Genomic DNA, 26,852 nt, shown 5'->3' with positions numbered 1-26,852 from the left:
CTTTAAGAACTTCTGATCAACACCATGATCTCACTTTTCAAAGTGGGGGAAATGAGGCTTAGAGAGGTACCCCTTATTCCCTCAGTCATTCAGTAAACATTTACTGAGCACCCACCTGGAAATACAACAGTGAGCGAAACCAAAATACCTGCTCCCATGAAATGTTTTTGCTCCCTGAGACCTAGCACCAACACAGAGGGGTATTACTCTCACCCCAAGACAAGGAAACCTCGGCAAAAAAAAAAGATTAAGAGAACATAAATAATAACTGATGGAGACGGGATCAACCTTAGCCCTCTGAGAAGCCGCTCAGCCTCAGGACTGTGGGTTGAGGGGGATGAGTTTGCACAAGGAATGGCCTGTTTTTAGAAGCAAAGGCAGAGCAGGGGAAAGGGGTAGGGCAGGGGAAAGCTATGGGAGAGAGCTCCATGCCAGACTTCCACTGAAGAGATTCCGGAATGTTCCATATGCAGAGTCTAACCAGAGTTAGGTGTTGATTTGTGGCTATAACAGCTCTTGGGCAGCCGTGTTCCTCTGGAAATGTTCTCCATTGGGCTACACAACCTTCCATAGGAGGAGGCCAGGGACTGGGATGCAGGATCACTTCCAGGTCAACATGAGGAAGCCATTATGTCTTCTGTGGTGGGAGAAGCAGAAGAGAGCCCCGAACTCATAAGAGGCCAGTGCTGAGGCACCGGCCTTTCCACTTACAGCTCTGTGACAGTTAGGCAAGTCACTTAAGCACAGTTCATCCAGATGCAAAACACCAATTTGCAAAGGTTCCCTTGAGGATTTAATAAAACAGCTTTGGAAACACTCCACATCTTACCTGGCACATGACAGGTGCTCTACAACGGCCAATGCATTTGAATTTGTGTCTAAATGTTCGTTCGAAAAAATAGACGAGTTCCCCTCCTAAGGTCAGCTGTCAGATGAACCTGTCTGTCATTATCTCTTTTTCTTCCAATTTCTGTTTTGCCAAGAGCGAACAGAAAAGGCTAAAATAGCATCTGAAGTCAAGGTTCGCGAGGCAGATGGAGCTTGGCAACCTTAGGGAGCTCACCTCATCGCCCACATGCCTTCTTGGTTCTGAACTGGAAAGCAAAAAAAAAAAAAAAAAAAAAAAAATAGACTCTCCTCAAGGGCAGGAGAAAATCCATCATGAGCTTTTGGTACTCAAACAGCCTCAAATGCGAGAGTTAACAGATGTACACAGTAAATATTCCCAGTGGACACACAACTGTAAGAAATGATGTGGTCAGAGAAAGAGAGAGCTAAATTAAGCCCCGGCTGCAGTTACGCTTCCCAGAGAAGATACTACAATAAAACACATATCTAACTTATTTTTATTTATTTGTATTTGTTTTTGAGAGAAAGAGAGACAGAGCATGAGCGGGGAAGGGGCAGAGAGAGAGAGAGAGACACAGAATCCTAAGCAGGCTCCAGGCTCTGAGCTGTCAGCACAGAGCCCCATGTGGGGCCCGAACTCACAAACTGTGAGATCATGACCTGAGCCGAAGTCAGCCACTTAACCGACTGAGCCACCCAGGCACCCAAAAGCACATATTTAAATCTTTCTTCTAGTTGTTGATGCCTATATGGTAGCAATTAAGTGCCTGGAAGAGAAATCACACCAGTTAGGAACTCCGGAGTCAGAACGTCCCGGTGCAAAACCGTCCAGGTGTGCCCTGAGGAAAGTTACCCAACCTCTACGGTCCTCATCTGTAAAAGGGCAGCGGGACCACCCAGAGCTCAGAGGGGAAATGTTCTGGGAATAAATGTGCAGGAAGTCTTGAGGAGGGCGCCTGGCACATGCTGAGGGCTCACAAACTGAGATGCACTGGAATCACCAGGTGAAAGTGGGGACGAACCCAACACGGCCAGCTGGCCAGGCCACTGCCCTGACCCCCCCCAACCCCTCCAGGCCAGCCCACCCCTCCAACGGCCACAGCTGGGCTGGGGCATCCATTCCCTTCACCCCAGAACCCCAGAGGGGCGGGACGTGAAAGCTTGCTCAGCCTGAGCGTGGGGAGGCAGCGTCGCCCACGCGGCCTCTACCTCCGCTCGTCCCACTCTCCTGCCCCATCCGGGCAGCGAGGAAAAGGTCAAAGCTCAGCCCCGTCCTGCTATTGTCCCACATTAAAGGGAAAGTGGCTTGTGCACCAACAGAACAGTGGGCTCCTTTCCCCTCCTTGAACCCGGCAGGCTAATGACTCCAGCCTTCGCCATCACCCACTCTGCAAGAGGAGCCAAGCCCTGTGGTTTTGCTAGATGTCCCCCCACCCACCCACCTGCGTGCACGCACACACACACACACACACACACACACACACCCGCCACCCCACAACACAACAACAGAAACCAGGACAGGGTGCTGGTAGCACATCATCATGGAACAAGCCAGACCTGGACTTGAATCCCAGCTGTGGGACCCTGACTAACCTGGCCAAGCCTCAGGCTCCTCACCTGCAGAATGGACACATTGCCATCTCGGCTGCTCAGGGTTTAGACACCCCCTCCCCCTCCCCCTCCCCTCTGTATTTGGTACCACTTCCCTAGCCCCACCAGCTTCTGAATGGATCAACGTGGGAGCTAGTAAGGCATGTCACCTCTGCTTGCCACAGTTCGGCCACAAGGAGCCGCTTGGCCCTGCCTAACTGAAAGGGCGGGGTTAGGGAACTGGCCCCCGTCCCCAGAAAAAGAGGGTGGGATTTGGGTGAGAAGCAGAAGTTTCTACGACAGACACAGTCTCCTGTCTTCAAGAGCTCCCAGCAGTGGAGGAGCTGAGACACACAAACCTCTAAGAACACACAATGGGAAAGGCTACAACAGAGGTTCACACAAACCACCATGGAAGCAAGGAAGACTCCGCTCACACCACCTGGAAGCATGAGCGGACAGTCCATGTTATCAGGGACGGATGGCTTCTCTGGGGTGGTGACACTCGAACTGTGCCACGAACAATACAGGACTTGCCCAGGGAAGGACAGCCAGCCAGCACCGAGTGGTGATCCAAGCCCGGACTTGAGTACCACCACAGTCCCATACCGCCTTTCCGCTTTTCCAGTGGCGTTTGGGGCTCCCCCACAAGAGATCATAAGCTCCCTTGGGGAGGGCCTCCCTCATACAGCAGCACAGTCACCAGGACCATGGGAGGTGAAACTGTCAGCCAGGACACGGGGGTCCTTGGAGAGACAGCTCTGGCTACATGTCCTTGGGGGCCCCCGGAATGTTGCATATGGGCTTGATGTTGTAAAACAGAAGTTCTTATTCTAAGAGCTGTGTCTTCATTAATAAAATGACAACTCTATTAACAAAGGCACAGTCCAGTAACACAATGGTCAAAATTGTTACTAGAAGCAACAATTGTCAAAACTGTAATGATCATTAATGTTACTGTTAACACTACTCATCCGGTAGGGCTCACATGTACTGAGAGCTTGTGGCGCACCAGGCTTTACCTGAGTAATCTCATTTAATCCTTATCAATCCTGCAAGATATTACTATTATCATTAACTATTTTACAGATACAGGTGGGAAAACTGAAGCACAGGAATCAAGTGAATTACCCCAGATTGTGTGAATGTGATCCTGGGCCCTCGGCAGGGAATTCAGTATGCCCACCTCTCCACACATCATCGTGGCAGACGGGAACATAGAGGAGCCAACAGATTAGGGTTCAAGTCCCAGAATCTGCCACTCAATAGCTGTAAGACATTTGGGGCAGGGATGCTTAACACAAATTTTGCATCCGTATGGTTCTGAAGGTTGTAAGTCCAAAATGGGATTCCTGGGCTTACAGAGTTCCATGGTTTTTCATTTTTTGTTGTTTTTTTGTTTGTTTTTAAGTTTATTTATTTAGAGAGAGAGAGAGAGAGAGAGAGACGAAGAGAAAGAGAATCCCAAGCAGGCTCCACACTGTCAGCGCAAAGCCCCATGAGGGACTCGATCTCACTAACCATGAGATCACGACCTGAGCCGACATCAAGAGCTGGATGCTTAACTGACCGACAGAGCCACCCAGGCGCGCCTATTCCCTCGTTGTTGTTGGTTTTTTTAACGTTTATTTATTTTTGAGACAGAGCATGAACGGGGGAGGGTCAGAGAGCGAGGGAGACACAGAATCCGAAGCAGGCTCCAGGCTCTGAGCCGTCAGCCCAGAGCCCGACGCGGGGCTCGAACTCACAGACTGTGAGATCATGACCTGAGCCGAAGTCAGATGCTCAACCAACTGAGCCACCCAGGCGCGCCTATTCCCTCGTTTTTAAGTGGAGATTAATACAGGCTCACTAGGAACCCAAGACAATTACAGTAAAACAACATGAATTAAGCCCTTGACACAAAATAAACTCCCATGAACTCGGTGACCTTCTTTCTTCCGGCTCCAGAGGGACCCATGCCCTCTCTGCTTGCTCGACTGCCGACTGCCTCCTGCCTCCCGCCTCCCGATGGGAGGGTGGGCAGTGGCACCCCTCCCAATGCTGGACGATGCCATCCCCATTTCTAGGAGTCTGAACGAGGCCTTGGACTCCTTCTAGGCTCAGGTGAACTTTACTAGGAGTAAAGGGGAGAGGGGAGTGGGTAAGAGTGCCTTTTCTCCAAAAGTTTGTAGATTGCAGTTCCTACACTGAAGACACCAAGAGAAACCTGGAGTTTTGTATAACCAAACAAATTGTCTGGCATGCTTACATTTCAGTGTTACCTAAATGCAAAGTAGTATGTAACGTCCCACGTTTTTACTCCAGAAAACTAATCCCTCACCTGTTTCCGGGGGGACCGTGAAGAGCATGGAGGTGTGGCGAGCTTTGGTGAACCTCTGTCTTCAGTGAGAGGTGAGGCTTCCCTTTCTTCTTCCACTGACTGGCAATAGCTCATGACAGAACATACCCTGGTGGGCCTTACCCAAGAGAGGCAAAGACAGAGGAGAAAGCTGGGAAGGCCCTTCAAGTCACTGAGGGCTGTTAAGATCCCTTCCGGTTTAAGGGGCTCTGATTTACTTTCATGGTCCTGGAGTCCCCAGCCATGTCTGTAATTGGGCTGGGTCCCAAGGACACCCCTATCCTCGGGAGGGTTACAATAAAGATGCAGTAAAGGGCTACCCTGAGCATAACTTAAATACCCCGAAGCATAATGCAGACAGTGACTACATGTATGATAAAGACAACAGGAGAAGCAGAGAAAGCCATGCTGGCCTCATGTTACTGGCAAAAGCTACACAGCCAAAGTGCTGTTGACCATGGGGTGCAGAGCATCCAATGCCTTCTTTACCTGCTTCATAAACACATGCCCACGTACATGTCTCCAAACAGGGCTATGACCTCCTCAAGCATAAGGACGGTGCCTTGTTCAGCACCCTATCCTCAGGATCCCGGACAGACTCAAATGCTGGCTGGGTGGGCGGGCAGATGGATGGACAAACACACAGAGAGAAGGGGCTGGTCTGGGAGGCTGTGTGACCGCCTTGAGATAGCAACAAGAAGAATGTGTGTCTAACTGGCCGATCAAAGCCCTCAGAGAGCAAGGCTTTCCCCAGAGGCCACATTTCTTCTGCCCCTGCTTCTCAGAACCCAAAGCACTCTTGGCCTGTGGTCCCTGGGTTCCATCCACCATCACTGCCTGTATTTGGACCATGGTCCTGATGTGGCCTCATCCTTTAGGCCCATCCCTCTCACCCTCTTTCCATGTCTCTCTCCCCATCCCCGTTCCCCCAGCTCTGCTTGTAACCTGAATCCCTGTTTGGTTTCTGGATGAGCCATGGGCATGAATGACAGACGGCCTCAGCCCAGCATGCAAAACACAGTCAGATGAATTTTTCTCGCAAAGTAAGCTGACCTCTACTGTGGAACACAATTCAGTGACCTCACCCCAGCTTCACCCCAGCTGGGGTGAAGCACTCCTGTGCTTCACCCCAGCCCTGACACAGAGCCCTCTCCCACCCATCCTGAAGAAGGGAGGGTGCAGCCAGGAGCAGTACCGTCTGCTCATTCTGCCCAAAGGCTGCAGTCCCTTGTTCACCCCAGCAGGACTGCGGATTATTTCAGCCCCATTTTCTACCTCTCCTTCCCAGCCTGACCTCGAAATATTATCACCATTACACCAAGCAGCAGCTTTTGTTTGGTCTGTTTGTTTTCACTAAAGAACATCCTGGCAAGGAATACTGGCATCTTATTTTATTTCAGTGACACTGACACAACTCTACTTCAGGTAAATAAATGTTTCCGACCCCAATGAGTCATTTGGTGGGAACAGTGAGTTCGCAAGCCTGCATATGGGCTGACCCCTTTCCCAAGCAGGGAAGAGGGCGGCATTGCGTGTGAGGTTCAAAGCCACTTAGAACACCAAGACCTCATTCTTCATGGCGATATCCGTTGCTGTATGTGCGCAAAACAGGGAGGGCAACAGGGAGATCATTTAAAACGCTGGGATTCTCTCTGGGGTAGAATCCAGCTATGCCACTTTCTGACTGTAAAATCTCGGGGGTGGGAGGAAGTGCTTGACCCCTGACCTTCGTTAGTTCCTTTGTGACTGTGAGGATTAACCTAAATCACTTACTGCTGTAAAGCATTTGAAAAATTGCAGCACATGCTCAACAATTACGGTAAACTGTTAGAATATGTACAGATCGCACAGGAAGGAACCGTGCTGTCCAATAAGGTAATCACTAGCCACCTGCGGTCATTTACCTTTAAATCAATTAAAATGAAATCAAACTAAAAATTCAGTCTCTCAGTCACACTAAACATATTTCAAGTGCTCAGTAACTACCTCTGGCCAGTGGCTACTATACTGGACAGGGCAGGAACAGAGCATTTCGTCACCACAAAGTTCTACTGGATGGCGCTCGTATGGAAGGAAGGAAAAATGGCTTGAAGCAAGAGAGTCTGTGTGACCTTAGGCAAGTTACTTAACGTCTCTGTGCCTCATTTCCTCATCTGTAAAATGGGGATAATAGCAGCTACATTATTCAGTGAGGATTATTATCTGCTGTGCAAGCGCGTACGATAATGTTTACAGTAAAGGTTGGCACTCACCAGCTAGTACCCTACAATGGGGGACAGACACATGTAGGATGAGAGATGTGTTACTGGGAGAATTTTTTTTTTAAGTTTTATGTAAAACACCTCCCACAGGGCCAAACACATAGCAGACACTCAGTTCATTCACTCTTTTTTTCAACCAATGTTCATGGAGCACCTACTCTGTGCTGGGCATACTTCTAGGCACTAGAGACCTAGAAATGAGCAAAGGCCCTGCCTCCTGGAGCTTAGGGTCTCAACGAACGGGGGCTCTATTGTGCTGATACAAATAGGCAGAGCCAGATTTCCATTTTACCACATCCTAAGCACTCCCAGCAATGCAGAGAGAATGCTGCCAAATATAAAACTAGCCCCAAACAGATACCTGATAAAAGTGCTCTTTGGATGGATGGATGGATGGATGGATGGATGGATGGATGGATGGATTAGGGAGCTGGGAGGGGACTAGATAATGTACAAATAGTGAGTTGGGCCCTGGGTGACCCAGTAAATTACTCTCTGGTGGGCGTGGCTAACTCAGACAGCTGTTGCCAGGCAACACTAACAACTGATCCTACAGCAGCGTGCAAACTGCTATGCATAAAAGCTTAATCATCTTTAACGAGAATCTTAAAACTCGAATGCTAGGATAGAGGTGGCCTTTACATACATGCCCTCTGGCTTCTATTCTGGGCTCTGCTCTGACTCACCCTGCCAGCTGGGGCTGCTCACTCCCCTCCGTAGTACCCAGAGGGGAAATGAACCAGCCAAGGGACCCACACCCACTTTGCCTACCCACCTCTCACACCAGGCAAACAGCCTTTTGCTGGTGCTGGACAAACAGCCACCCAAGAGGGAGGCATCCTGTTGCCCAGCAAACTCCTGTCCAGCCCTCAGACTCACTTGCGGCTGAGCAACTTGCACACTGGCCCCAGTTCTATTACTCACTGGGCACATCTTTCCCAAGAGGCGGCAAATGGCACCATACCTCTGCCTGTGTTTCTATTTGCAAAAATCTAAAAGCTCATTTTGATAGGTTTGCAGCTCCCTGACACAGCTAAATGTCATGGGAGGGGGCTATGTTGAATCACTGGATCTACGTCTTATCCACAGGACAGGCCTCAGCAAGTTATTTCAAGTCCTTATGTCTCAGCCTCCCCTTGGTTGCACAGTAAGGAGAAATACTGCTCGCTACACGATGTTGTTGGAGGGATTAAATGACAGAACTTAAAGCTCCCAAATAGAAGGAACTAGTTTACGTTCTGTCTAGCATGTCAAGATGGGTGGACAACAGGAGGAGATGTGGTCTAAGCCCCATGTGCTGACACCATCAGGGCCAGCTGGTCAACCCATGCCTTTCCCACTTCCTTAGCACTCCAAAGAGGAGGCTGAACTGATCTGTGCAGTCTCTTGCACACGGCCTTCCCTATTTTACCACAGCTATGTTGCTTTTCATCCAGATGAAAAGAATGCAAGTATTTGGAAATGCAATACAAGAATTCACATCAGCAACCTCTTCCATCTGCATAAGCCTGACTTCCAAATGGTTATAATAGGACATTGCTCATTATAGGTCTCACACATACAGGGGCATGCAGGAGAACCACCATGTAATCCGTGGGATCTGCAAGAGAGAGCTACTGTGACCTGTCTTACCCTAAGCAGTAATGCCTGAGAAATGGCAGGTGTAGGATGCTAGTTTTATAGTAATATAAAAATGCTTGTCTTGAATATCACACTTCAAAACACACAGGACTGGATGATGTCTAAGGGTTGTGCTGTGTTTGATGTTCTAGGATGATTTCTGCTAGGAGCTGAGCTGGCTAGGAGGACAGGGCTGACACAGGGAAGCGATGTTCCCTACATGGCCTGAAATGATCTCTGTCCATTTCTCCCCACACCCCATTGCACTCAACACCCAGCATACCATGCGGGACCTCTTACCTGTCTTAAGCATGTCCTTAAGCTTAAGCTTAAGCTTAAGCTTAAGCTTAAGCATGTCCTTAAGTCAATGACAGGCGATTTTCATTCCCATCCATGTGGACTCTTCCCCCCAAAGGGGTCTCTGTGTACTCTATTATTCTCATTCATTCAATGTCCTTTTCAAGGCTGCTCAGGCCCTGGTTTGGGCAACAGGAGACCACCAGTCATGTCTAATTCCACTCGTTTTGCATTTTCTGCATGTCCATTCCAAGACAGGCTCAGCCTACAGACATGACAATGACCATGGCTGACCTCAAGGGGCTAAAAAACAAACAGGAGACTGCAAGATACACAGACTAACCTTACAATGAAATGAGAGGCCAGAAGTGCTTCCTCAGAATCATAAAAATGGTAGGAAGTCCAGGCAGCTGTGGTTGATTCCAAAGGTGGGGGGGGGGGGGAGTGAAGAAAGGGTCTTGGACTGGGCTGAAAATGAGCAGAATTTGGACAGGGGGAGGGGGAGGGGAAGGAAATTGCTTGGGTCCAAATACTAATTTCTGATACATGCTCATCTCTCAAAGCCCCTCTCTCCAGACACCTTTTCTCCCCGGAGTCAGTCCCTTGTGACCACTGAGACTGCAGCACCCTCCAAATTCTTGCTTGTCAGTTGGCTACTCCATGCTCATTCTGACCCTTTCAGGCCTGCTCACCTTCCCCATTCTCTGGGCCCTGGCCCAAGACAGCACTCTCCGAGCTGGCATTAAGTGTGGCAAGGCTAAAATTAGGACTGTTTCCATAGATATCTAGACTTCTCTGTAGCAAATCTGTTCGGCTCCCAAGTGGAAAAAAAAAAATTTTTTTTTTTCCCCATTCTGACTGCAAAAGCAACTGGGGATCTGGAAAATCCAAATCAGCTGATGTCTGGAGACAGCTTTGAGCCTTCCTGACCCCATAGGGAGGGAAAAAGGACCCTTCTTTGTCTGTGCAGTGGCCCCCACAGGAGTTTGTCCTCAATGGGCTATAAATCACCCACCATGATTGAAGGATGGCAAGCATGGGAAGTACCATGTGTCTAGGCCACCAACACACTGGGCCTCACTTCATCCTGGAGGGATTGGTCCTACTTCCTCCCATCGCAGAGGCCCGCTGCAGATCAGCGGGGTGAAAAAACAGCCTCGCCCTGGAAGACGGGCCACGCCATTCAGTTAATACATGGGAAAGCTCGTATTTTAACCAACAGGGTGAAGACATGAGGTTCATAGATGTTCAGAGACCCTCCAACGGCCACCCAGCAAAGGGCTGCCATTGTGTTAATGATGACAGGATAACAGCAATGACAGGCACAGCCAACGTTCACTGGCACTGTTCTCTTCTGGGCTCTGTGTCCGCTGCTTCTCGTGGATTCTTCTACTCCATCCTCGTTATGGGTTGAACTGTGTCCTCCCAAAAAGGACATGTTGAAGTCTGACCCCCAGGAACTCAGAATGAAACCTTATTTGGAAACGGAGTCATCGCAGATATAATTAAGATGAGGTCATACTAGAATAGGGTGGGCCCTCCTCTCCGGGGTGCCTGGTGTCCTTATAAAGATGCCATGTGAAGACAAACGGAAAGAACACCCTGACGACACAGGATAAAAGTGATGCATCTACGAGCCAAGGACGACCCAAGACTGCTGGCAACCACCAGAAGCTAGGAAGAGGAAAGAAGGCTTGTCCTACAGGTTTCAGAGGGAGCACGGCCCTGCTGGGGTGCCTTGACTTCAGAATTCCAGCTTCCACAACTGTGCGACGATGAATATCTGCTCTTTTGAGCTGCCCAGTTAATGGTATCTTGTTACAGCAGCCACAGGAAACCCATACAAGCCTCATCCCAATTCTGTGAAGACGTAGGTACTGAGATAGTCAGGTTTTATGCATGAGGGCACTGAAACTTAGTGACAAATACCAACCTGCTACTAAGTGCTTTATATATATTAACTTGTTTAAAATCCACAACAACCCCAAGGAGGTATTCCATTTTAAAGAGGAAAGAAAGTGAGGCACAGAAAGGTTAAGTAATTTGCCTGAGGTCACACAGATCCTAAGTGGTGGAGTCCGGATTCAAACTCACACCTGGAATCAGTGCTCTTAGTCACTGTCACCACCTGAAGCCAGAAACAGAGTGTCTAACCAGGACTTGAGCTCAGGTGTTCTGGGGTTAAAGCCCACATCCTGGGCCTCTGTGTCACCTTTTGTGTTCCACCTGTCAAACAGAATGCTCTGCACTTAGAGGCCCTCAGAATGCTTATTTGATGACATGGACAAATTAATTAAATGAGCAGTAACTTGCATGCATACCATTAATTCAGATTAAATTCAAATTAGTTCATTTTAGCAGTTAAAACTGACCCAGGTCCATATGGGCGAGAGAAAACAGGAAAGAAGCAATTAGGGTAGCTCGAGCACTAAACAGGCAGAGTGAAATAAAGCTCTTCACTTACAAAGCTTTTATGTACCAAGTTGTTTCCATAAACATTTACTGAGCCCACTACGTGCCAGCACAGAGTCAGGTCATGGGAGCAGAAAGTCACAGCTCCAGCCCGGGAAGGACATGGGCATGGTCAAACGGCCACCTATCCTGGCGGGTTCCAGCACTGAGGTCAGCGCAGAGGTGCTGCTGGAGGCCAGAGCAGAGGTACCTGAATCTGCCCAGGTCCACAGCAGGGGCTTCAGAATAGGAGGTATCTGAGCACCATCTTGCTTGTTATGACGCTGACCCAAACAGCTCCCTCTTTCTTTCTCCCCCGCCTCCTTTTTGTCTCTCTGTAACTTTTCCCTGAAACAAGAGTATTCTCACTGCGTGAAACACACTGGTGCACATTTGGCGACATTCAATTTTCATGCTCACTAATCCATAGCAGAGGGAATAGAGTTAATTGTTCACCTTCAAAAAAGAAAAAAAAACGGGGGAAGAGTCAGAGCCTTTGCAAAACTAAAGTCAACAGATAACTGGTGACGGTTACAAGCATTCATTCAGCTAAACTATCCCTCATTTGTTGACAGAGTGACAGAATACTGCACTGTATTCTTTTTTTTTTTTTTTAACGTTTATTTATTTTTGAGACAGAGAGAGACAGAGCATGAACGGGGGAGGGGCAGAGAAAGAGGGAGACACAGAATCGGAAGCAGGCTCCAGGCTCTGAGCCATCAGCCCCGAGCCCGACACGGAGCTCGAACTCACGGACCGCGAGATCGTGACCTGAGCTGAAGTTGGACGCTTAACCGACTGAGCCACCCAGGCGCCCCGTCTATATTCTTTATCAACAAATGAGAGAACAGTATTAGGAAAGGTGGAGGTCAAGGTCAAGGGCCACGGAACTGACCTCACTGAGAAACAAACACTAAAATTAGGAGGGTAGGGAGCAGCATGTGGGGGACGGGGGGTGTCAAGGAAGAAAGATCTAGAACAGAGATGTGTCCTGTCACCCACCTTTCAGCCAGCCATTCACTCACTTGCAGGGCCTCTCTACACACAGCATGGCACGATCATGCGTGGCTTATGAGAAAGAATGAAGGTTCTGACTTAACCCTTTAAACGAACTTTTTTAAGTTTATTTATTCATGGTGAGAGAGAGAGAGAGAGCAAGTGGGGAGGGGCAGAGAGAGAGCGGAGAGAGAGAATCCCAAGCACACTCCGCACTGTCAGTGCAGAGCCCGATGCGGGGCTTGAACTCACGAACTGTGCGATCATGACCTGAGCCGAAATCAAGAGTCACGTGCTTAACAGCCTGAGCCACCTAGGCGCCTCCTGACTTGAGCCTTTACAGGGGGCATACAGGGGCACCTGGGTGGGTTCAGTCAGTTAAACATCTAACTCTTGATTCCGACTCAGGTCATGATCTCATGGTTGTGGGATCAAGCCTCACGTTAGGCTCTGCGCTGACAGCTGCTTGGGATTCTCTCTCCCCGTCTCTTTCTCTCTCCCTCTCTCTCAAAATAAATAAATAAACTTTAAAAATACACACACACATACACGCATGCATACATACAGGGGGTATACAGAGTGGTTTCAAGATCAAGTGCACCTCTGATGGCTTAATTAATAGCAAATGATACTGGGAACAAACACCAACCTGGCAGCACTAAGTGCTTTACACATATTAAGTTGTACCATCTCCACAAAGACCCTAACCCACAACAACCCCATGAAGCTATCACATTTTCTGGTTATTTTACAGACAGAGGGTAAAGGGCAGAGGGAGGGAGAGAGAGAGAGAGAGGGAGAAAGAATCTTAAGCAGGCTCCACACTCAGCGCACGGAGCCAGGCATGGGGCTGGATCCCATGACCCTGGGCTCATGACCTGAGTCCAAATCAAGAGTCCAATGCTCCACTGCCCGAGGCACTCAGTTGCCCCAAAGCTGTCCCATTTTAAAGAGGAAAGTGAGGCATGGAACAGACACACGGTCAGTGCTAGCCATTACTGTTATCAACATGGTCTTCATCACCAAAGAATTTAACACAGTGCCCAGGCAACCAACCAGCAGCTACGCCTCTCCATCGCCATCACCAATCACCATCACTAATCATCATCACCAGTACCGCCACCAGAGCTGTGTACAAGCCTTGGGCAAGCCCCTTACATCTCTCGACCTGAACTTCCACGTGTGTGAAACCCAGTTCTCATGGAGTGGAAGGACCAGGAGTTAAGTGCGGGCAGGGGAGGCTGGCCCGGCTCACGCTGGAAGCTGGTCTTCCTGGAGCAGGCTGGCAGGAAGTAGGGAACCATGGTCAAGGGCCATGGAACTGACCTCACTGGGAAAACAAACACTAAAATCGGATCCTTTCACCAGGAAACATTCCCACTCACCTCTGCCCCTTAACGAGATCGCCCTGCCCCTATGGAGGGGGCGGAACTGGCCGTCTGACAGCTTTGGTCTCCCGGGGCCCGGCAGAAGCTGGCGGAAAGTGACCCCGATAAGGCACCAACCTCGCTCCTGAAACGGCTCGCCTCTGTGTTTGGGTTTATTATTTCTGCACTGCTACAAAAAGCCCTTGGATCGGCGTGAGTATTTCTTTTTTTAACCCCCCTGGCAGGAGCCGCACACGGCAGAGGCACGCCTCGATTAGCTCAAGCTGTTCCTGGACTAAAGAGACAAGACACACCGTGGACTTTATTTGTGGAGCCTCTTCTGAATGGCATCGGGCACGGAGGCCGAGGTCCCCAGGTGGACCTTCTCAGAAACTCTGCTGCAGGCGGGAGACCCATAGGCTGAGCTGAGGAGCAGACTCCAGCCCCTCTAGCCTCACCCTCCTCTGCCCTGAGAGGCCACCTGGCAGCCAGGGAGCACTGGGGTGGGAGTCAGGGAGCTTGGCCACTCACCAGCTGCGTGGCCGAAGGTGGGCCAGGGTCTGCCTCTCAGCGGCACCCCATCCCGGGGCCTGGAGTCTATTCTGGCACTAAAACCTGTGGGATCCCTTCTCTTCCCGAGCCATCCTCCACCCTCCCACTGTCTGCCACCTGCTGTTCACATCCTTCCTCCCCGCTGGCTCCACCCCAGGCTTGCCCTGCTCTTCCCAAGGCACAAAACTCCAAATACAAGTCACCAGGCTCACCTCCCTCCTCCTGAGCCCCTGCCCCCACCTCTGCCCCATCCCCTCCCCCTCACTCTCCACCCCTATGGCATTTTCTCTCCCCCCCCCCGCCCCCCTCCTCTGGCCTCCTCTCTGGTGCTGGTTTCTTGCCTCTACTCAGGGAACTTCAACACGAAAATGGTACCTTCTTTCCACAGACTGTGCAGTGCCCTCCTATCTCTGTCAAACCCGACTCTCCTGTTTCCTGGCTGCTCTGGTCCTTTCCCAGAGCTGGTACAGGTCCCAAGGACGGGACCTAAAGAAGGGCTGAAGGTCAGAAGGGTCCAGCCAGCCTGGGCAACAGACACCAAGCACAGACAGATGAGACAGCGAGGCTTCACTTCTCTGAAGACTCCTCCGCCTCCACCCTCCCACATCAAAGCATCTCCCCCTCTCGTGAGCACATCAGCGAGAGACGAGGAGCCTCAGGTCTGACAGGACCACAGAACTTTCTCACCCAGGTCTCAAGACAGAAGCCAAACACAAAGGCCATGGAAACGTAGCAGCTGAAATGGGGCCATTCACTCAGCAAACATTAGTTATGTGTATTATTTTAAATGGATCATAAAATAAATAGCATCTGTCCTGTTTTTTTCCTGCAACTATGGGAAGAGTGTGTGAAACGTGTGTAGTTCTGGGAAAGCCAACGGCAGCTTTACCCGCCATTCACTGGAAAGCCTGCAGAAGGTTGTGCTGGGTTCACATTCCACCTCAGTGGCCTCCCGGCCAGGAGCTGACCCTATCTGCGTCTCAGTTTCTCTGCAGGTGAACTGTGAAGACGAAATTATCTAGCACCCCAGATGGCTCAGAGACTAGAACCGATCCGTGCACGTCTTCATCACCATCATCTTCTTCATCATCATCACCACATGAAAGTTTACTGAGCCTTTAACATGTCAGGCAGTAACCGAAGGGCTCCACGTGGACCCATTCGTGAACACGACAGCTCCACGTCGCAGCTGGACAGAGAGGTCAAGTCACTTGCCCAAGGTCACACAGCTAAGCAGAGGACGGCAGGATTCAGCCCTAGACAATCTGGCTCCAGAGCTATGCCATTCAATCCCTGATGCTAGGCCCAGTGGCCAGCTAAGAGTAAATCGTTCAGCAACTCACTTGCTAGGATTATTATAATAATATTGGCTTTATTTTTATAAGAACCACTGCCTCAGAGGGATGATTTTATTTTGCCTTTTTGAATTAAATTTCAGTCCTCAGGGCACCGAGCCTAGGGTAATAGCTTCTATTTCTGCCTGCTATCCACTCCCGTCCTAGCAGAGAGAAAGCCAGGCTGAGGGACTGCCTGTTTGCAGTTTTATGGGTCAAGCGGCATTCTCCGGGCCAAAGAGGCTGGGGGGTATCTCTATTCCAGAACTGTTGGCAAATCTCTCTCAGGCCACGGCCAACTGCAGAATGACAGCTACCACCTGTCCCTCTGGACTGGAGAGCGGTGGGGGCAGAGGGCAGTGCCACGGAGAGAGCAAAGCTCCCCAGCGTAGAATACGTATGCCCAATTCCAACCCTCCGAGGGGCCTCCAGGCCAGCCAGGGGCTGCCCTCCCCAGCCTGCCACTCTGGCTCCCTCCCAGGAGCGCTGATGGGTGCTAAACTCCAAGGTCCTCACAGGCAGCAGCCCCAGCCGTGTCCCCAGAGCAGGAGACCAGTGTGTGTGGCAGCACAGAGTCCTTTCCACTTAGGTGGGAGTGAGCTGTTTTTGAATGGAAAGCTTCCCCCCAACAGAGCCCTGGGCGAGCCTGTCAGCAACAAGCGGGGGTGGAGAACATGGGGCACTGAGGAACCCACCCGCCCACCTGTCCCTGTCACCCCACCCAGCATGGGCTCGCCAGCCAAGCCACTCTGGAAGGTGCGGGAGGTGCGGCCTCTGGGATAAATCCAGCACGCTGGGCTCTGAGCCGGGATGGCTAGCCCTCCTCTGCAGCATCAGGGAGGCGGCTCCAATATTGCTCAGACCAGCAATCTCATCCTGAACGTCCCAACCTTGCGTTTTAGACAAAATGTCGTAGAAGGAGACCTATGGATATGGGATGGTCAAGAACACAGGCATTGGAGCACTACAGCTCTGGGTCTGAATTGCCGATCTATGCTCAAGCCATGAGACCTGGGCAAGCTGTATTACCGATGTGAGCCTTCGTTTCTCATCTGTGCAATGGGCACAAGAATCAGGTCAGAACCTTAACCTTGGAGAACATCAGTGTAACAAGACAAACAAACTGCCCCTCCCCCCCATCTCCAATCATCAGGATTTCTCAAAAGCATGGGCACATGAAGGTCAGAAGTCAGGAGAGCAGATACTCTTGGGAGGGCGGGGGCAGGGTGGCTCTGGGGTACTGGGGTACTGGAAATGCCCTATTTCTTGATGTGAGAACTGGTTATATAGGGGATTCCCCTTATTAAAAATATATCAAGCTGCACACTTTGTTTTCTGGGCTTGGCTATGCTGTATCTCGATTTCTTAATTTTGCTAGAAAAACAAACAAAACAAGAGCTTTGGCATGGGATGTATAAACTCTGTCCTCAGCTCAGAGCGAGAACTCTGGATGTGAACATGCTTCCACATGAGTCCCCTTCACCCAGGGTTGTATTTATGAGACCATCCCACAAAGGCACAGCTTCGTCTCCAAGCCTTTGACGGGCTCAGGGGTCATCATATCCACTGATGCTAACGCATCCCCACCGACGTGCACAAATATTTACCAAGCAGCTACTATGCACCAGGCTTGGGTCTAGATGGGAGCAAACCGGAGAAAGCCCTTTCTCTAGCAGACTTTCAGGCTCATCCAGATGATCCTTGGGGCCTTCCTGCCTCCTCAACCTCTGGTGTAAACTACCCAGTCCAGGCCGAATGGTAAGATTCAGTTCCTGGATTTTTTAAGGTAACTAGCACAGCAGGGCTCCAGAGACAGCTTATCTGAGTTCAAACCTCAGCTTCATGGCTCTGGGTAAGTTTCTTAACTTCTCTGTGCTGATTTTCCCATTCTCAAAAGGGGAGAAATGATGAGCTCTTAGGGTTCCGTGCGGATTGGGAGGCTCCAGTGAGATGCTTAGAACAGTGCTGGACATACGGCTGCTACTGTTTTGCAAATTCCTAGTGCACTGCCCCTTTCTCTGTGTCCTTCCATGAAACTTATCCCGGTCTTCATTGTCGACAAAAATCCATTCACACAAAGCAACCACTGTGGTCTCCACTGCTCATTTATCTTCTCAGCCCTCTCAGGGAGGGGAAGCATGGAGAGAAAGACAGAGACGAAGAGAGACACAGTTGGAGAGAGGAAGAGCTACAGCACTGTGACTCTGGCTCCTCCCAGGACCCACACCACCCAGTACAGGAGCCACACTTGTCCCGTGCTGGTCTGAATCAAGCTACACAATAAATATAAACCATGCACCACCTTGGACTTAGTGTAAAATAAAGAATACCAAATAGTGCAATAATTTTTACACGTATTTTGGTTATACTGACTTACAACCTGTTATCACAATTCATTTCACCTGTTTCTTTTTACTTATTTTTTTTTTAACCCTTGCTACCAGAAATCTTTAAATTACATATGTGGATTCTATTTCTATTGGATGACATGTTGTAGCTTATCAACATCTTTTCCTACACGAGGCAGTTCCTTCCTTCAAAGGTGTTTCCATCCTGGTCCTTGAGATAAATGTTTCACACGATACATATATACATGTCAGACAAAATGCCACGGGTGCAGAAACTCCACCCAGGAGTGAGGTCACGTGGTTTACAAATGGTGCGGCCAGAACAAGGTCCAGGTCCAAACAGACACTGCCCGAGCTTCTCCCAATGCTCAGACCAACTGGCGTTTGTCTACTAGTCTGCCCTATGCCATCTCCCCAGGAGAATGAAGAACCAAGGTGCAATCCCTTGCGATCAAGATCACAAACACATGGCTGTTTCTTAAAGGGTAAGATCAATGGGTACCTCAAGGGGAGACAAGGCTTAAACAAGGTGTGAGTAAATGTCTGCAGAGGTAAAATCAGGACGTGTGATATTCTGACCCCTTTAACAGCTGGCCCTCCGTGACATTTCCAGTCTCAGGTCCTTCTTACGCAGGGCACACTCAAGGAACCTGGCATATCTCAGGGCTCACTGCTACAAGGGGGTCACCACGGGCCAAGCACAGTGCATCTTGCATGTAGTAGGAAAGAATCCTCCCAATACCCCATGAGGCATGGAGTCTTTATGCCCACTTTACAGATGAGGAAACCAACTCACAGGAAGGCTCAGTGATTTGCCCAGTCACCCAGCTAGTAAGTGGCAGAGCTGAAATTCAAACCAGTCCCTGCTCATCAACTGCATATCCCCCCCTCATCTTATGCGTCCAAACCTTTGCTCCTGCAGTTGCCTGTGTGAAAATACTGTTTTCACACTACTTTTCTGTAAAGTTAATACTGCTCTCTCTTTTTTCATAAAACCAACCACTCGGGGGGCACCTGGGTGGCTCAGTCGGTTGGGCAGCTGACTTCGGCTCAGATCATGATCTCACAGTCCGTGTGTCCATGACTTCGAGCCCCGCATCAGGCTCTGTGCTGGCAGCTTGGAGCCTGGAGCCTGTTCGAGTTCTGTGTCTCCCCACTCACACTGTCTGTCTGTCTGTCTCTCTCTCAAAAATAAATAAACATTAAAAAAAAATTAAGAAGAAAAAAAGACACCAACCTCTCCTTCCCTCGGTCCCCATGAACTCTGAATACCATCTATCCTGTAACTACTACAAAGCATCAGAATCCATTGCTTATGTGTCCATTACCTCCATCATCAACAGTCTCAGGCTCTTCACAAGAAAAGCTACACCTTACCCACAAACGTATCTTCAGTTCCTGGCACAGAATCAGGCCCACAGGAATTACTCAATAAATATCTGTTGACTGAAAGAATAATCAACCAAGCAACCCATCCTGACACCGCTTTTTGCTCTGAACCCTTTTTCCAACCAGCTTCCTTATTCTGCACTCCGATGTTCCTCCCCATGGGTGGCTTCTCCACCAATCTGTTTGCGTGGAGAGAAGCCAAATGCATTGCTTTCAATTGCAGCTTGGTAACACCAATTGTCACCTCTCCACTTTTATTAATTGCTGGGTTAATCAAGCACTCCAAATTGTGCCCACCCACGCTAACACGAAAGCATCTCTGGATGACCAAGAAAACAGGTGTAAGCTGAAACGAGACGGAATCTCTCACGGCCTTTTGGACCCTGCACGGCTGCCATAGTTTTCAGAGTATGTGGGTGCAAGTCGCATCGGATGTTGAAACAGTCTTGACCAAAACCTCAGCCATCCAAGGCTTCTAGCCAGCAGGTCGGCATCACAGTGAACCCCGATGTACATTCTCACTTGCATGCCCTCACACACTGCCCGAGCTTCTCCCAATGCTCTGGTGTTATACCAGCGTTCAGAGACGGACACTGAGGCCCAGCTGAGAAATACACCACAGACTTGCCCACGGCCTCCGTGCGGATCACTGCACGAGTGTTCACTAGTCCCTGCCATCCAGACCTGAGGACCACACTCCTGTCTCCTCCCTGAGGCCTGGCCCGCTCTCCCAGACTCACCTGCCTCACTCTGATCACTTCATCGAAGCGGGGCTGACCTGCGTGATTCAAGTTTTCTCTCCTCCGGCTGCGCTTTCCCAAACCTCCCAGACATAGTGGGTGAGGACGTTTTCATCAGAACCTTCAGCTAAATCTTGCTTTCAAATTCTAGAACAAGTTTTCATGCAGACGTTTTTACTCCCTCTGCTTCTCTCACGTGTGACACAGGCGTTGATGAAGGTATATTCCTCTCCCTCACACGTGCCTGTCTCTGCACCATTTTGTGAGCAGTAAACACAGAAGCAGAGGGAAGTACAAAGTGAGGAAGATTTACCGTACGTGTTCATGTACTTTTTAGGCTTCTGATTGCAAAGAATAATGTCATCCTTCCAAATTGTCCCCTTCTAGTTCACAAAAAAAGCAGCTTTTTTCATGCTCAATAAAGATGCCAGTAGGCCGCTAGGCCAACCCGCCATGACATTCCCTGACAGGCTTCCATATGGAAAGTCTAACATTCCAGATGCCTTCCCATGTACCAGGTTTCCAGAAGCGTAGTTACGAGCACCCCCGGGGGCCGAGAAAAGAGTTCTGTGCACAAGACAGGCTGTACGGCTTACTGCCCAGCTTCACAAGCAAACTGCTCAAAGCCTGCAGTGGGCCCAGGAGCCCCCAGGGGTCCCTGTGCTAAGTCATGGAGGGGAGTCGCCTCCTGCTCCCCAAATGAACAGGTGGAGAACGCAAAGGGAAGGTGTGCATCTGCATAGGAAGGCTGATCTGAGCCTCTCTGCCTGGAGAGGAATCTAGGAAATGGAAGGTAAAACAGAATTCTCATCAAGTTTCTTCAATGTGGGCAACAAACTGCCTCTCAAAGGGGGAGGGGGAGGCTGGTTCAAAAGCACAGGTCCTATTTTCCAAAAATACATGCCACCTGCAAAAGAGCACAGCAAAGCTTCATGGCAATGTTTTTTTGTTTGTTTTTTCTTAGTTTACCATCGACTTATACACCCCCAATTTAAAAAGTTTTGTTGAAGTGGCGGCTCCCTCTCCTAGAACATACGGAAGAAAGACCCGCCTACAGAGTCTGTGTCACCAAGGCTAAGCCTTACGGGTCAGAGAAAGTTCAAGGAACAGTGCGGCAATGCTGTGTCCACACTGACATCTGGGGCTTGTTCTCCAGGACCCAAGGCTGACTGCAAAAGCCGCCAGGGCAGTAACAACCAGCACGGACACGTGACACGGAAGAAAAGCCTTCCACACACGTACACAGAGTAGGTGCTAACACCCTTACCACACCAGCAAAACTGCCTCTGTCCTTCCAGACTCCTTGTCCCTCTCCTTGATGAAAGAGGCCAGGGGCCCAGGGTAAATGAAATCCATCTAGATGAAGCCATCTAACGTCTCTCCAGATCTTGCCAGACGGCCACCACTTCTGCCCCCAGCAGCCATTAGGGGGCCAGGAGACATACCAGCAGGAAATACTGTTCAACCTTAGGGAAAACAACCCCGATGGCATTCAGCGGGGAAACCAAGGACTGGCACATCAGGAAAAATGGCGCGGCAATGCTGACCTTTGTCACAGAAAGAAACTAACGACAGTAAATAATGCACTTTGCAAATAAAACTTCCATACGTCCCACAGAGCAATAAAACACCCTTAATTACCTCACTAGGGCACTTCTAGTCAATGCCTGATATTCGATCTTGGAACAACAGGTGTGCATTCCTTAAGAAAACTGAGCCCAAATTTTGATTTTCTTCTGTTGTTCTTCTACTTTCTCTGCTAGGAGTTACCTTAAACTCCGAGAGCCCAAAATTACAGGATTTCAACAGACTGATGGAGCACTCTTTCAATTTATTGCTCCATAATCCAATTTTCCTCACACTGGACCACAAATCACCCCGCCTCTTCACAAATCCTTGGACGCCATGAGACGTGACACACAGCTGGATGAATTATGTGGAAAATGCGAAGACTCATCACTTTGCGCCCCAGCTTCCGAATCACGAACTCAAGGAGATTGGGTGAGAACACCTCTGCGGACCTGATGGTTCATCAACCCCAGCAGAGACCATGCAGAGAAGTTGCCAGAGCCTGTCGGCCTCAGCACCTCAAGCCCCTTCCCGAGTGACACGACGGAAGGGACAGCACACAGCCTCCAATGCCAGCTGTGGGGAGGGTGGGCAGTGCCCCCGGTGGGGTCAGGCTCATGCCTGGCCATTGCGTGGCAACCGCTCTGTGAAGTAGGTTTCATTATCTTCATTGCAAGGCTGAGAAAATTAAAATCCAAGGATAATAAGTAACTCGCACAGGATCACAGAGACTGTAAGCAATAGAGACCCAGAATTAACTATTAACCAACACTTCCCATCACTGTAACCCTAGCCGGAGTCAAGGTCACCTCCTGCCTGAACTAAAGCCCCTCGTATACAGTCTCCCTGCTTCCATCTGTGCCCCCCAAGGGCAATCCTCAACAGAGGAGAGTCCTAAGTGACTACCTGAGAAATGGGTGGGCTTATTAGGTCACTCCTCCAATGGCCCCAGCTCACCACCTGAACCACTGAGCCTCTACTCCTCTCTGACCTCATCCCCCACTACTTTCCTCCATACTCCCTGCCTTCCAGACACTGACCTCCTTGTGGTCTCTCAATTAGCAATTGAAAAATGGCCTCAGGGCCTTTGCATTTACGCCAGCTCTTTCTCCAGATAGCCCCATGATTCGTTTCTTTACCTCTTCAGATCCGATGTTTGCTCAAATCACCTTGGAGAATCCCCACCTGAGTAACTTCAACTGGCAAACTACACCTCCCAACATACGCATCCCCAACCCTCCCACCTGCAATTTCTTTTTCTCCGTGGGGACTTTTATCACCACAGAAGGCTCGACATATTTCACTTATTTTATTTGTTACTCTGTCTCTCTCAACTGGAATGTAAGGTCCCTGAGAACAGGGACTTTTATCACTCCATTTATGGGGCACCTGGGTGGCTCAGTCGGTTCAGCGTCCAACTTAAGCTCGGGTCATGATCTCACAGCCCATGAGTTTGAGTCCTACATCGGGCTCTGTGCTGACAGCTCAGAGCCTGGAGCCTGCTTCAGATTCTCTGTGTGTCTGTCTGTCTGTCTCTCTCTCTCTCTGTCCCTCTCCTGCTCTCATTCTGTCTCAGTCTCTCAAAAATGAATAAATGTTAAAAAAAAAATACTTTATCACCCAGTTTACTATTTATAATTAGTTTACTAATAGACCCACTGCACATATAACCATGCCACACATAGTACTCCATCAATATTTGTATGATAAAAAAAAAAATGATTTGAACACAGGTCTGCCACAAGGTGTTCTCTGTTCTCTCAGTCTGGGCTAGCGTGTAGAGCACCAGCTCCTGGACAGCAGAAGTTAAGCGGACAGGACAGGCCTCAGTCAACACTGGATTCCTCCATTTACTACCATTTACTAGTCATTCCTGAGCCGTCCCTCCAGGCTGCTCGGAACACATCACTTTAAAGCACCTGGATATTTGCAAAGAACGTGGTCCTGGGTCACCGCATGTGGGACCTCTTTCCTCTGATGGCATTAAAGAGTGTGCTCTTCACACACAGCAACGGTGCGGGGTGAGTGAGCCCAGGAGAAGCGGCCCACTTATCAAACCCCACGTCTCTTCCGCGGCCCTAACACAGCGCCAGCCCAAGCAGAGCACCTGACACGAGAAGGCCCGTGCCACATCCAAGCAACTGTGAGTTTGGCCGGAAAGTCACAACGAAGCAGGGAATCAGTCAGTGGGAGGGCGGGCGAGGCCAGATGGGGGAGGCCCTGCAAGGCCAGATGCCACCGTCCCACAGAGCTGCCAGATCCTTGAGGTCACTGCTTACACGGCTGAGGGCTGGCAACCCAGCCTTTAATCTGCCTGCTCGGGGAAGGGAGGCCTCCCCCTCCTGCAAATCACACACGCACACGGACTCCAAAAGCCAGCCCTCGCCTCCGAGGGACCATGACAGGAGCGTCTCTAGGTTCCCCCAATGGCTCAAGTCAACCTCCTTCCTGTTCTCTGAAGCCCAAGTTCCTGTAGCCTCCAAGGTGCCTGCTGAGCATAAGGACAGGGTCACCCTGCGCCCGTGATGCTATCAAGAGCACATGCATTTGTGAGGCTTTCTACTGAAAACAAAACAAAACAAAAATTTTTAATGTTTATTTATTTTGAGGAGAGAGAGTGTGTGAGCAGGGGAGGGGCAGAGAGAGAGAGGGGGACAAAGGATCCGAAGCGGGCTCTCGTGCTGACAGCAGAGAGACAGATGCAGGGCTATAGAACCTATGAACCGCGAGATCACGACCCGAGCCATCGGACGCTCAACTGACTGAGAAGCCACTCAGAAGCCCTGAAGAAAATTTTTTAATAAAAGTCCAGGTTGAGAACCTTGGGGAACAGGAATAACAGCAATAAAATGTGCATGCGTGCTGAGCCAGCCGGTTTTCAAATGATGGCTCCTTTCACCCTAATGCCCTGATTCAACCCATCAGTATCCCCATCTTACCCAGGCAGAAACTGAGGCTCAGATGAGAAGTAATCCACTCCAGCCGGAAAGGGACAGAGCCCACTTCCAAACCCAGTTTGTATGGCACGAGGGCGTGAGTCTCACAAGCCACACTGCCTTTCATGGAACCAAGAGGACCTATCCCTTTTTCAGTTTGGAAAATATAACAAACTTGTTGCTGAGCCACTCTGTCACGAGCTAGTGTCCTAGGTGACCCTCTGCAGGGGGGAGCAGCTGAAACTCCAGACCTGGATGGAGGCGCTCACTTTCCTTCAGAGGGCCAAATGGCACGTGGAGGTTAACAGGACCTTGAAGCCCTAAGACTCAAGTTCAGATCAATCGCCCTAAGCCTCAGTCTGCTCATCTGTGAAATAGGAATGTTTATCCCATATCCACTTCCCCTGGTTGCAGTCAAGACCTTATAGACAGTAATAAAAGGTTTGCTGGTGTACTCTCTGTCCCATAAAAGGCTGTTAGAACACAGTTATGATTATGACGCAGTCCAAGTAACACCCATTAAGAAGTTAAACGTTGGGCATAAGCAGCTACCCTCCAGAGGTGAGCATGGGCTCACCTGAGCTGCAATTTCCTGCTCACCTCCCACTTAGGCCTGAGTCTCTCCAAACTTCATAAAGGACAAGAACCTTCCAGGCGACACCCAATCTAGAAAGGGTAGACTCAGATTACAAGCTCCCCAGGTGAGCACCTCAGGTACGTAGACAAGGTGAGCCGTAGGCCGCCGGGTCCTCGTTGGACCCACCAGACACTGACCCAAGGCAGTCCTGCCTCCTGGTGCTCAGCAGATCACATGGACCCAAAGCATTCCTACTTCCCCACTTCCTCCACTTCTGGCAATCCCTCTCCCACAATGTTCCTCCAACCTGAGTGAGTGACCAGGGGCCACTTGTACAGGAAAGAAATTGGCAGGGAAGCCTCATTATGGCTTAGTTTTTATTCTAGTGTTATTTTAGCATTAAAATGTAAAACATTAAAATTAAAAAATGATTTAAATATCGACTGAGTGCTAAACACCAGGCACTGTGCTCAGTGTTGCAGACAGAGTAACAAGGAGGTACCCTCCAGGTGTCCTCCTGGCCTCAGCAAATCACCTAAGAAAGAAATGAACCGAAACATCCCACAAAACAAACAAACAAACAAACAAACTGTAAAAATCAACTGGGAAAGCAGTCTTAAAGCTCTTTTAAAAACACAGAAGGCAAGGCTCAGGTCATGCTCTCACGGTCCATGAGTTCAAGCCCCACGTCGGGCTCTGTGCTGACAGAGCCTGGAGCCTGTTTTGGATTCTGTGTCTCCCTCTCTCTCTGCCCCTCCCCTATTCACGCTCTGTCTCTCTCTGTCTCAAAAGTAAATAAACGTTAAAAAAAAAATTAAAAACAAAAACAAAAACACAGAAGGCAGGTGTTGACCTGGATGAGGCAGTGTGAGAGGACTGAGGACTGGTAAGTAAATTGAGGGTGGGGAGTTCCTGGACAGGGCTGATGAATGAGGACAGAATACCAGGTGAAGAGCTGTGGGCATGACCATCCAATGGGGGCCGCACACCCAGGACCTGTGGCTCTAATACAACCTTGAAGGCAAACCAACTTACAAGGTACCTGCTTGTTTTTTATAAGTTCAGCAACAATATAAGTGTAAATCAACTCAATGTGATAGTCAAGGCTGAACCTAAGCCAGCACTTTCCCAAGGGAGCATGGTTCACTGTGCTCAGGTCAACGAGGTTCTTTTGAGGTTAGTGCCCCCAGCTGTATGCCTTCTTGATGTTGGAAACACTGTGGAATAGCCCAGATGCCTCCTTCGTGATAAGCACTCCATCCTTCCTTCATGAGCTTCGCTCAACTGAACAAGGAACCATTTGGTGCCAAGGCAATGGTTTATCGGTACAAATCCAGGGCCAGTATCTGATTATAGGTCGTCACCCAGATGACCCAGAAGATATTTACATCAGTTTGAGATGACATCAAAATTCAATTTAAAAAAATTTAAGTGGGGGCACCTGGGTGGCTCAGTCGTTTAAGCGTCCGACGTCGGCTCGGGTCGTGACCTCGCGGTTTGTGAGTTCGAACCCCCCATCAGGCTCTGTGCTGACGGCTCAGAGCCTGGAACCTGCTTCGGATTCTGTGTCTCCCTCTGTCTCTGTTCCTCCCTCACTCACGCTCTGTCTCCGTCTCTCAAAAATGAATAAATATT

General features: G+C 49.7%; 1 protein-coding gene across 2 annotated transcripts in view; it reads right to left on the bottom strand.

Annotated features, from left to right (window-relative positions):
- LARGE1 (LARGE xylosyl- and glucuronyltransferase 1) overlaps window positions 1–26,852 on the bottom strand; it is a 545,419-nt gene that overhangs the window by 488,289 nt on the left and 30,278 nt on the right. The gene's annotated exons all lie outside the window — the stretch shown is intronic.

The sequence above is a fragment of the Herpailurus yagouaroundi genome, unplaced genomic scaffold, assembly GCF_014898765.1.
Source record: "Herpailurus yagouaroundi ecotype Mexico unplaced genomic scaffold, PumYag 182, whole genome shotgun sequence".
Lineage (NCBI taxonomy): Eukaryota > Metazoa > Chordata > Mammalia > Carnivora > Felidae > Herpailurus > Herpailurus yagouaroundi.
Note: the sequence above shows the minus strand (reverse complement) of the source record. Positions and strands in the feature narration are given on the sequence as shown.